The following is a 10,534-nucleotide window of genomic DNA, read 5'->3' as shown; positions in this document are numbered from 1 at the left end:
CAAGGATTGTTCCTTGTGGTACATTACCATAAATCTTTAAGACTCACATCTCCCCCCCCCCCCGTAGACCACTCACGTTTTGATATCTGTCAGTCAGCCATTCTCTTATCCAAGCTAATATTTTATAATCCATATTATTCTACGTCTATTTGCAGCATATTTGTAAGTACAGATTACCGAGTGATTTTTTTAAGGTTTTGGTCATTCCGAACTGGAATCTGCGATCAATCTTCCGATACCTCAGATCAACTGAATTTACAAAGCAAGTAAGAAGGGCAGAACTTTCTCCTAATCGGATAAAAATAAAATTACTGACTACTTCCTTATAAAAATGAGTATTACTACATCAGATAACAAAAGTTAAGTTGCTTCACAGTTGGATGTTCATTAAAAACTTTATAAGATGACTGTCTGTCTGAAATAATGTTACTATCTAAGAATAAAGACGGAGAAATAACTAAAAATTAAAATAATAATAGTATAAAATAAAGTAAAAATATATCAGACTTTATTCTTTAATAAGGGCAACATAGTGAATTAAGGGGGGTGGGGATGTGACCACTTGAAAATAGTATTGAGAATGTGTAATGTACATTGGTGTTTGAAGTAGGTGTAACCTGTTGACGTCTTTGATAATATGATGCGAGACGTATGCAAAACAGGATGCACCGGAGGTAGAATACATTTGAATTGGGGAAATCTAAAAACAGTTTTTGTTGGAGTAATGTGCATGTCTCCCGACCCTCATCGATTTTCGGTAAGTGCTGGCATTCTTTATAGCCCAAGTTTATCGAGAAGGCTTTCGTGGGCCTCACATTTTTTTTTCTTTTACCTCTCTTCCCTCTTCTGAAATACTCCGTCCACATGATTTATGAGTTGATTGTCATCCTTTATTCTCTAAGATACGGCCTTGCTAAAGTAGGCCCGTTAAGTCTTCGCTGTCCTGAATCTGTGAAGATATTTTTGGCACGATCACTAAATAAGATACCTTCTTAGAAACCAAGCTCGAAATCAATACTGGAGACGAAAAAGTTTACTTACCTACGCCTCTAGACAGCGGAGATGTTTAAGAACTTATAACTTGCCTTCGATGTATTTCATAATACCGGAGTTCCCTCTGGTAATGCATAAAAAACATACAGCAGGAGAAATATTTTACAGAAAACATTTCAAGACGATAAATTAAAACATCTGTCCTATTTTTTTCTTCTTCTTCTTATACGGAACAGACCAAAAAAATTGAAAAGAATGACAAAGGGAATCTGTCATAAGAATCTTTAATCAGGGCAATTCATCACTGTTTTTTTTTTCCTTCCTCCTTATGAGTACCTGTGAAGAAACTTAACAGAAAGTCTGAAAAAGAAAGTGTAGAAGAATCATTATTTTTACAGGTAATAATATAAAGGGAAAAAACTGAAGAATATCGTTGTAACAGGCAATATATTTTTTCACAGTCTAAATTTTACTCCGATGATATGCCTTATTCAATCCTGATGATAATAAATAAATAAGGAATGTTTTATATTCAAATTATCAACATGGAATTTTTATAAATAAAAAATATTATTACTATTAATATAATATAAGTTGCCTATTATAAAAAATACAAATTTAGGCCTTTAAATTAAAATTAAAACTTAAATTTATAAAATGCACCATTTCATTTATTACATGCTAAAAGTTTAAAATTAAAAATGTATATTGTAGCGGAAGTATCCAATACCTTTGGAGGGTAATGGATGGCAATGCTGTAGCTAATGAAGTTCTAACTGAGGCTCGGCTATTGCTGTTACCCTCCTGCCACGATCAGAGCTTTAATTTAATAGCTCAACAATATCCCTACACTGTCCTCTACAGATAACGGGGAAGATGAAAAGCATTCTTGCTTCGCCCCTTTAAGCCAGTCCTTATAAGGAGTACTATACTATTTAAGCCAGTCCTTATAAGGACTATAAGGAGTACTATACTATATTAGACAACAAAATTTTCATACATACACAGCGAATTGTACAATTTGGTTTGAGGATTAAGGAAGGAGGCTAATGGACTGTCCAACTCAGAGATCTGATCTTTAAGCTCGATTGAATAATAGCGGATTCCTGGAAGTCAATATTAACACGACAACTTAAGATAATCATACGAGAAGAACAGAACTAATTTAAAAGAAATATATGTATATATAAATAAAAATCAACCTCGTAGACTAAAACTGTGATATAGACCAATGACAAATCTTTATAATCTTTATTTATTTATATCGTCTTTTATTTATCTTTATATTATTAAAATCAACCTCCTAGAGAGTACAGATGTTAAAGAATGACAAGTGTTTGTCATCCTTATAGTTATTTTTATCATATTAAGGTCCTTATAGTCCTTATAAGGACTGGCTTGAAGGGGCAAGAATGCGTGAAGCTTCAATGTTGAAGCAAGAATGCTTTTCATCTTCCCCGTTATCTGTAGAGGACAGTGTAGGGATAAGGTATTATTGAGCTATTAAAGCTGTGATCGTGGCAGGAGAGTAACAGCAATAGCCGAGCCTCAGTTAAAACTTCATTGGCTACAGCATTGCCATCCATTACCCTCCAAGGGTATTAATCACCGCATACCTGTTTCCTTAATATGTATGAAAAAAATCATACATATTAAGGAAACAGGTATGAAATATTTATAAGCTTCGATACTTTTAGTGTTATGGTGTATTAATAGAAATACTTTTAATAATATTTAAAAAAATAAGCATTTAAAATATTAATAAATATAAAATGAAACGTTTCGTGACTGCTATTATGCTGACATCCAAGCCTGTCTGGTACCTCGGTTTAATTTCTCTACACATTTATATTTACATCCGGGTAGAATCGTAAGTTGTCTGCTTACTGGTGCACCAATATTCTGAGGAAAACACTTTTAATGAGTCAAAACAGTATTAATATTAATTATTATTAACATTAATTAAATTATGAATACTAATATTAATAATTATGATCATTATTTCAATATTAATGGAGTAACTGATTTTAATATTACATAAAATCAGATCGTCCATATGGCTAGTAAATCATAAGCCAGAATTTGATAAGAATACTTATCCGTTTTAATTTTTATTTTATGTACATTTACTAATATATTCTGAAGAGTATCAACTTTATTATCCTTTGAGTTCAGACATTGATTTAGACAAACGAGAGCAAACTTCCAGTGATGGACTCATTGCAAACATCACTTTATTTTTATTTATTAAAAATAAACAAGAATATTTAATATGTTCTTCCATAGAATAATTGGCATTAATTATGCTTGCCAAACATATTATTTGATTAAAACTGCTCTTAGTTTTCTAAAAGGAATTAACAAAACTAAGAAACATTTTAACCACTTTTCTTGAGACGTATTTTCTTTTGTTAGGAGGAGATCTTCCCTCTGTTCTTCCCATTTTACCGCTTACGTTAAGACTGAAATAATGGATGTTAACTGCAACTTTGATTCCTAGTACACACAGTTTCACGTCCTTAGAGTACGAAAAAAAAAAAAAAACTGAGATGAGTGTGGGAGAAGTTTTCTTTAACGAATGATAGAAGACAGGCAATCTCGGGGAAGAGGTAAAAGCGAACAACAAAATATAATAAAGTAATAAAAGTTACGCTACAAAATAAGAGCACCAAAGATGGCAAATCTATGCTTTGGAATTTCCTGCTTCTTTCCCCCCCCCCCCGCTACTCCACTGTGAGGATATAACGGCGTAAGCCATGTTCTCTTCGCCCTCCCCCCCCCCCTCCATCCCAAGTAAATATAACGCCTTATAAATCCGTGCTTTACGACCGCGTGTAAACCACAACTTAGCTTTATTTCTTCCATTATCGTAATGAGTATTTCAACCGAAAACCAACAAAATTTTGCCGCGCAGATAATAGAAAGAAATAGGTCTAAAGTTAAGACTTTTCTTCTCACAATTTTCCACTTCTTCGTAGTGCGACGTTTAAAGAAAAAAAAAAAAAATATGACATATACTTCGGCTCGAATCTAAATGTACATGAATGCAATAACTCGCATTGAAAACACATGTCGTACTCGAACCACGAAATTCTATAGAGGAGGAAATAAAGAAAGAGGTAAAAGTTAGAATATTATTCAAAACCGACTTGTTTATTTATTTATTAATTTTTTTTAACCGAAATCTCATAGTCGCTTGGTGAAAGTATCAAACTGATTCTTGTAAATGGGGTGAGGAAAAGAAAGAAAGAAAGAAAATAGAAGAAAAAGAAAGAAGAGGTCAAAAGATAAGTCCAGACACGTGTCTGAGGGCTAGTTTGTAACACGAAACTCTAAAGGACAAATGCTTCTGTCGTCAGATAACGGAGAAAGTATTCTTGGTTTGTGTAATCAGCCGCTCTTTTCGGAATGTCCGAGCCCTTATGTCCACAGTTTCTCTGTTTCTTAGTAAGACGTTCACATTTCGAACATTCTTAGTCGACCTCCAGAATCTGCGAAGCTTTTCCTTTTTTTCTTTCATTCATTCAAGCGAATTTCCCATTCGGCGAAATAAACAACCATTTTCACCGAGGATCAACTTTTTTTTTTTTTGTCACTCGACGAAAAGTTTCTCTGAAAAGAACAAGATGTTGACGTAAGACAGGAAAAAAGAACTCCTTTAGGTTGCCTTGGCAACAGGAACAATGGGGAACTTTTATTAAGTTGCTTTTACAGCATCTTTGTTTTGTGTTTAAGAATGCAAATACGACTCAACCAGTGGAATGATTTATATCATCATATTACACTGGTCTTTCAAAAAGCTAAGAACGAACAACATTTTTTTTTAATCTGTACATGAAAAACTTTTCATGACTACAGCCAAATGTGGAAATAAATTTAGTATGCTTTCAATAAATACATTTATTAAAAGCATACTAATAAATTATATTCTACAAAAAGTGTATTATAAATTTCGTATAAGTTAAATTGTAGTACGTTTTTGGTAAAGAGACATTTCATACTGAAATATGTCCACCCCGAACTGCGATGCAGCTGTCACAGTCGTACCGTTCCTTAGCACCAAGTAATTCAGGAGTTCTTGAGGCAAACTGGCCACTCCTCCTTCAGAGCAAGGATAAGGCCTTGTTTGTTTTCAGGAGGGGAATTTACAGCAGCAATGCACCTCCCTATTGCATCTCAAACATGTTCTATGTGGATGAGATGTGGGGAGCGTGGTGATCACTCGATTCGATTAATATCCTCGGTCTCCAGAAGTATCTCCACTGCTCGTGTACGATGTGGTGTGGCATTGTCATCCATAAAAATGAATTCTTCACGTAAAACACCAGGGAACAATCGAACATCATTGAAGAACTGCGTTGCAATATCGTTCACCAGTCATAGTCCCATTTTCCAGCACTTGTAGCTCGGTGCATCCATTAAGCATAATATTTCCCCACATCATGATCCCAACCCCGCGATATCCATCTCTTTCAAGAAAATTCTCGCAATGGTAAGCACTGCCACTTTCACGTCCAGATCACGTGTCGTCTAGAATCGGAGGAAAGACTAAAACGACTCTCACCTGTAAAGAGTCCATTAGCCCATTGGTGTCTTGCCCAATTTTGTGTCCATAAGAACACAACACCACTGAAATAGTGCTCTACGATGAGCCGTGGATAAAGTGAAACATACAGCATATAGGCCTACTTGTCGCAGTCTGTCTACAGTTTGTTAGGATATTCACGTCCCTGTACTTGAATGGAGAAGACTTACAAGCTGACCTGTCGTGGTTAGTCAAATACGTTTTGCTGTTATAACCAAAAATCTGTCTTCGTGCTCCGTGGTCGTGCGAGTGGCGACATCACAGCAAACGTCTGGAACACATTGCATTGGTTTGAAACGCTGCCCAGAGGTTGGATACAATGCTATGTGAGATTCCAAAGTCTCTGGTGGGTCGGAGGCCACGTGGTAGGCCAAGGACTCGCTGGATAGATTATATCCAAAACCTTGGGTGGGCACGTTTGGGAATGACCATTGGAAGTTCCTCTTGCAGCTGTTTTGCCCCCACAACCTAATTAGGAAAGGTGGGCCTTGAAGATGTATATATATATATATATATATATTATATTAGAGTTACCAAGTAATTTTATAAGCTTGGTTATTTAACTCCTAATCCCAAGTAAGCAAACAGTTAAGTTTGTGCCTGAAACGTAGTTCAAGTCTAAAGGTGGTGCAACACCAGGGCAACTCATTGTAAAGGTGGGTAAAGATCTGATCACTATTCTTAGTATTTTCCATAATGTAAAGCACATCTCACTAAGAGATGTATATATACTGCAATACATTATGAGAACAGGTCACTACCCAGACCGGTTTCAACCTTTTTTGAGGTCTCCTCAGTGAGTAGCTAGACCCTAAATACCGGTTGAAACCGGTCTGCATAGTGACCCCACTTGGGATTAGGAGTTAAATAACCAAGCTTATAAAATTATTTGGTAACCCTAATATACATTATTCCCAAGTTAAAAAAATCTTATTTACATAAATATATATATATATATATAATATGATATATATATAATATAAGCTATATATATATATATCTTATATTATAAGATATATATATTATATTATATATATATATATACTATATATATAATATAAGATATTATATATATATATAAATATATATATTATAAGATATTATATATAAATATAAGATATTATATATATATATATATATATATATATATATATATATATATATATATATATATATATATATATATATATATATATGATCGCTTCTCGGCCTTTTGGCTAAGATCAAAGTGTAATATCTGTTCTCATCAGTTTAAACGGTTATTATTGACAAAGCATCTCATAGAGGCACTTGATAATAAACTACATAGCAGCAGATACAGAATAAACCCCGGACTAGGGTAAGAACAAAACACTCGGTGGTGGGAATAGTGTGGGATCTCCTGCCAACCATGTCTCCTGCTTTGCCACGTACGAGGACTCTCGGTTAAGTAGCAGACGCCAGCATCCCTAAACGGACCTTTGCGAAAGCATTGATTGATGCTGTAGTGGCAGACAAGATAGTTGGCTTTACCTCTTAAGAGGAAGGAAGGTACCAAGTGGTGGTAAAAGACGTCCCCACAAGAGAGAAACTACTGCTAGGGGTGGAATGTCAAGGAAAGACAGTTTTTCCGTTTGTAGTGGGAGTATTATAAAAACTTTAAAAATATACAGATTCCCTCTAGAATATCTAGAGGAGGGGAATGACATCATCAAGGCAACATTCTCCAAATGGGGAGAAGTCAAAGACGTAAAAGTGGCCAATGATCCTGACTTCCCGGATTGGAAGTCTAGCGAGGTCACTGTAATTATGGAAATGAAGACAGCAGTTCCAAACTTTGTTGTAATAGAATCGGTTAGAGTAATGGTCTCCTACCCAGGAATAAAGAAGCAATGCTTCAGATGTGGCTCTTTGGATCACTTAGGGGCAGAATGCCCAAAAATCAAATGCAAAAATTGCCTCACAACAGCCCACGCACTTGAGAAATGCCAAAGAGCTTGCTTTAAATGTGATTCCAAAGACCACATAATTGATACCTTCACATTGAGAACCCTGGCAGAAAAGATGGGAGGTGCCATCAGGGCAGTCACAGTATCATCAGTAGAAGAGACAATTGATACAGAGCGGGAAGGGTTTACAACCCTGAAGGCTGCACATGACACAACACCAACAAAAAAAAACCTTAAGATAGAGGAAAAAGCTGTTAAAACTACAGTAACAATCAACAAAGAAGTTGAAAAAACACCCAAAAATCAAGTGGCTGGAAAAAATAAAAAGGGAAATACTACTGTTGCAAATTCAGAAGAGCAAGAAGATGACACTGAACAAATGAAGACAATAGATAAAGAAGATGATGTAGAGAAGTTGGGGGCGAACACCAACATTTCCAAACAGCCATTAAGCCCAAAGTAAGAGGAGTTAACTAAGACCTAAACAGCCAAAGCTTCGGAGCCCACCCACCAAGAATTCGCCCAAGCAAAAGCAGGGGAAACTCTAAAATTCCTAATAAAAGACATCCCTGAGATCCCAGTCAAATTTAAACAAGCAATGGAGAGAATGGGGGAACATGTACTCCTCCTCACAGGAAAATACGGTCCCAAGGTCGTTAGCGCCAAATGGGGTGACCTCTTCATAGAGGACATAAGAGAAATCAATCCAAAGGAGATACGGGGAACTCTGGATATAGAAGAAGTGGTGGAAATGGCCTTCATCACAGCTCTCCGTATGTTAGACCTGAACCGGGGAAGCAAAGTGGCCGATCAGATCTTAATAGCCCACAACACATGGAAGTAGGGAGAATCTACTCTTGCCCTTCCTTTCAGTTTACAGAGGAGGAGGGGGAGCTGAGAACCCGAGCGGCGAAGGCTTACAGCGAGGCGGTGTAGCTCCTTATGGGCTGCATCACTAGAGCCAGGTCCTTCCCCCGCCTCTCAGTTCACCTCTCTATTCTCTTTCCAGACTTTCTGTAAGATTACTTTTTTTCTGTACCTTATTCCTGTTAATTTTTCTAGTTTTGTTACATGTTTCCTTTTTAGAATTTTTCCTTTTTTTTAAAGTGCAAAATCAACGACCGTTTTAGAAACGCCACTGGGGGGCAAACAGCGAAAACAGGTCAACTGAGGCCTCTTTTACCTACTCTACCACTATGCACTCTATCTTTATTTCCTCTCCTACTATCTGGTGACTCTCATCCTCTCTTACTCTACAGGCCGATGATGAAGATTTGTTGAACTCACAAATTATTATATAAAGAATTGATTTTATAAAGAATTGAATGACTAGAACCGAGATTTAAGTAAAAAGGTTTTACTTAAATGAACATTTCAACAGCCGACATCAAAGTATTAAGTTTACTGCCGAGCTTGAAGCCGATAATTCCTTGCCTTTTCTTGATGTCAAACTGATCCGCTCTTCTGGGTAAACTCAAAATATCGATATATAGAAAGCCCACACATACCAACAGATATCTGCGTAGTCAGTCCCATCATTTCCCTCCTCATAAGCTTGGAATAATTTCCACCTTGGGACATAGAGCCCGTTATCTTCTGGATGACCCAAATGAACTTCTTACAGAAATAAACCATCTGAAAACTTCTTTCAAAGTTAATGGATATTCCAAGAGAATCATTGAAAGATTCCTTCTTAATCCTCCTAGACATCGCTCAGAAGAAACAAATAGATTCAAAGGCAATATATCTATTCCTTACATAAGTACAGTTTCACATAAATTAGAAAAAGTTCTAAGAAAATATGATATCAGAACCTTGTTCACTCCACTTCCAAAGATCCGTTTCTGAATAAGCCACCCAAAACCTTGTCATCATCAACTCAAATACCCTGGCGTATATAAAATATTATGTGACTGCGATATTCCTTATTTTGGGCAGACAGACAAATCTTTTGAATTGCGTATGGAAGAACACATCAGGGACATTACTTACAAGAGACAGCGAGCCAGTGCATTATCAAGTCATATCCTTTTCTCGGCTAATCCTAATGATGAAAACCAAAGTCACAAAGTCTGCTGGGAAAAATCTACTAACATCTTCCGTTGCAATGATGAACTAGAGAGAAAAATCGTAGAATCTAGGGAAATCATCTTCAATCCTGTTCATCTAAATAATAACTTGAGCTACAACCTCCCAGATAGTCATTCAGCTGTAATCATGTACTGGCTTTAACGAGATGTACTTTCCCAACAATACAACGAACGAAAGAACAGCTTTAAATACAACGTTTTAATGTCAATTATGTATAGAGACTCTCTATGATGTTCATAGTTTATTTAAACTTCAGTGTTTTAGTGTTTTTTTCTTTTTTCTTTTTTCTTTCTTGTATAATGTCACCTGATGAAGGCTGTTATAAGCCGAAATTAGTAGTGTTTTAATATTAAAACCTTTTAACTTAAATCTCGGTTCTAGTCATTCAAATCTTTTAAAAAAATATGTATGTTAACCGAGTTAATGATCATTCATTCATATATTATATTATATATATATATATAATTAATATATATAGCTCAATATATATATTTATATTATATATATATATATATATATATGTGTGTGTGTGTGTGTGTGTGTGTGTGTGTGTGTGTGTGTGTGTGTGTATGTGTGTGTGTGTGTGTGTGTGTAGAATGTTTTTGACCTTGTGTACCCAAGGTAAAAAACTTTCTACATCTATCTCTTATCCTGAGATTTTTATTTATTTAATAAGGTCAAAGCACCTTTTGGTAACTTGCTTTGGTAAAATACTTATAAGCTCTGTATTATTTAACCTTGGTATTTCTAAGCCTGGCTCCCACTGATGAGACCTCAATAAAGGTCGAAACCGGTCTGGGTAGTGGCCCCTTGCCTTTAATGCATAGCGTCATACATCTCCTCAAGGAGATGGGCTTTGCATTAAGGGTAAATATTAAAAATAGTGATCAGAGCTTATTCAACCTTTACCACGAGTTGCCCAGACTTGCACTACCTT

At 35.8% G+C, this 10,534-nt stretch overlaps 1 pseudogene; it reads left to right on the top strand.

Moving 5' to 3' along the window:
* Positions 1-6,775: 6,775 nt before the first annotated feature.
* Positions 6,776-6,909, top strand: LOC150106443 (U2 spliceosomal RNA; annotated as a pseudogene).
* Positions 6,910-10,534: the final 3,625 nt, after the last annotated feature.

The sequence above is a fragment of the Typopeltis vanoorti genome, chromosome 5 (assembly GCF_054136105.1).
Source record: "Typopeltis vanoorti isolate ZY-2024b chromosome 5, IOZ_Tvanoo_1.0, whole genome shotgun sequence".
NCBI lineage: Eukaryota > Metazoa > Arthropoda > Arachnida > Uropygi > Thelyphonidae > Typopeltis > Typopeltis vanoorti.
The sequence above is the reverse complement of the archived record's forward strand: the minus strand, read 5'-3'. Positions and strand labels throughout refer to the sequence as shown.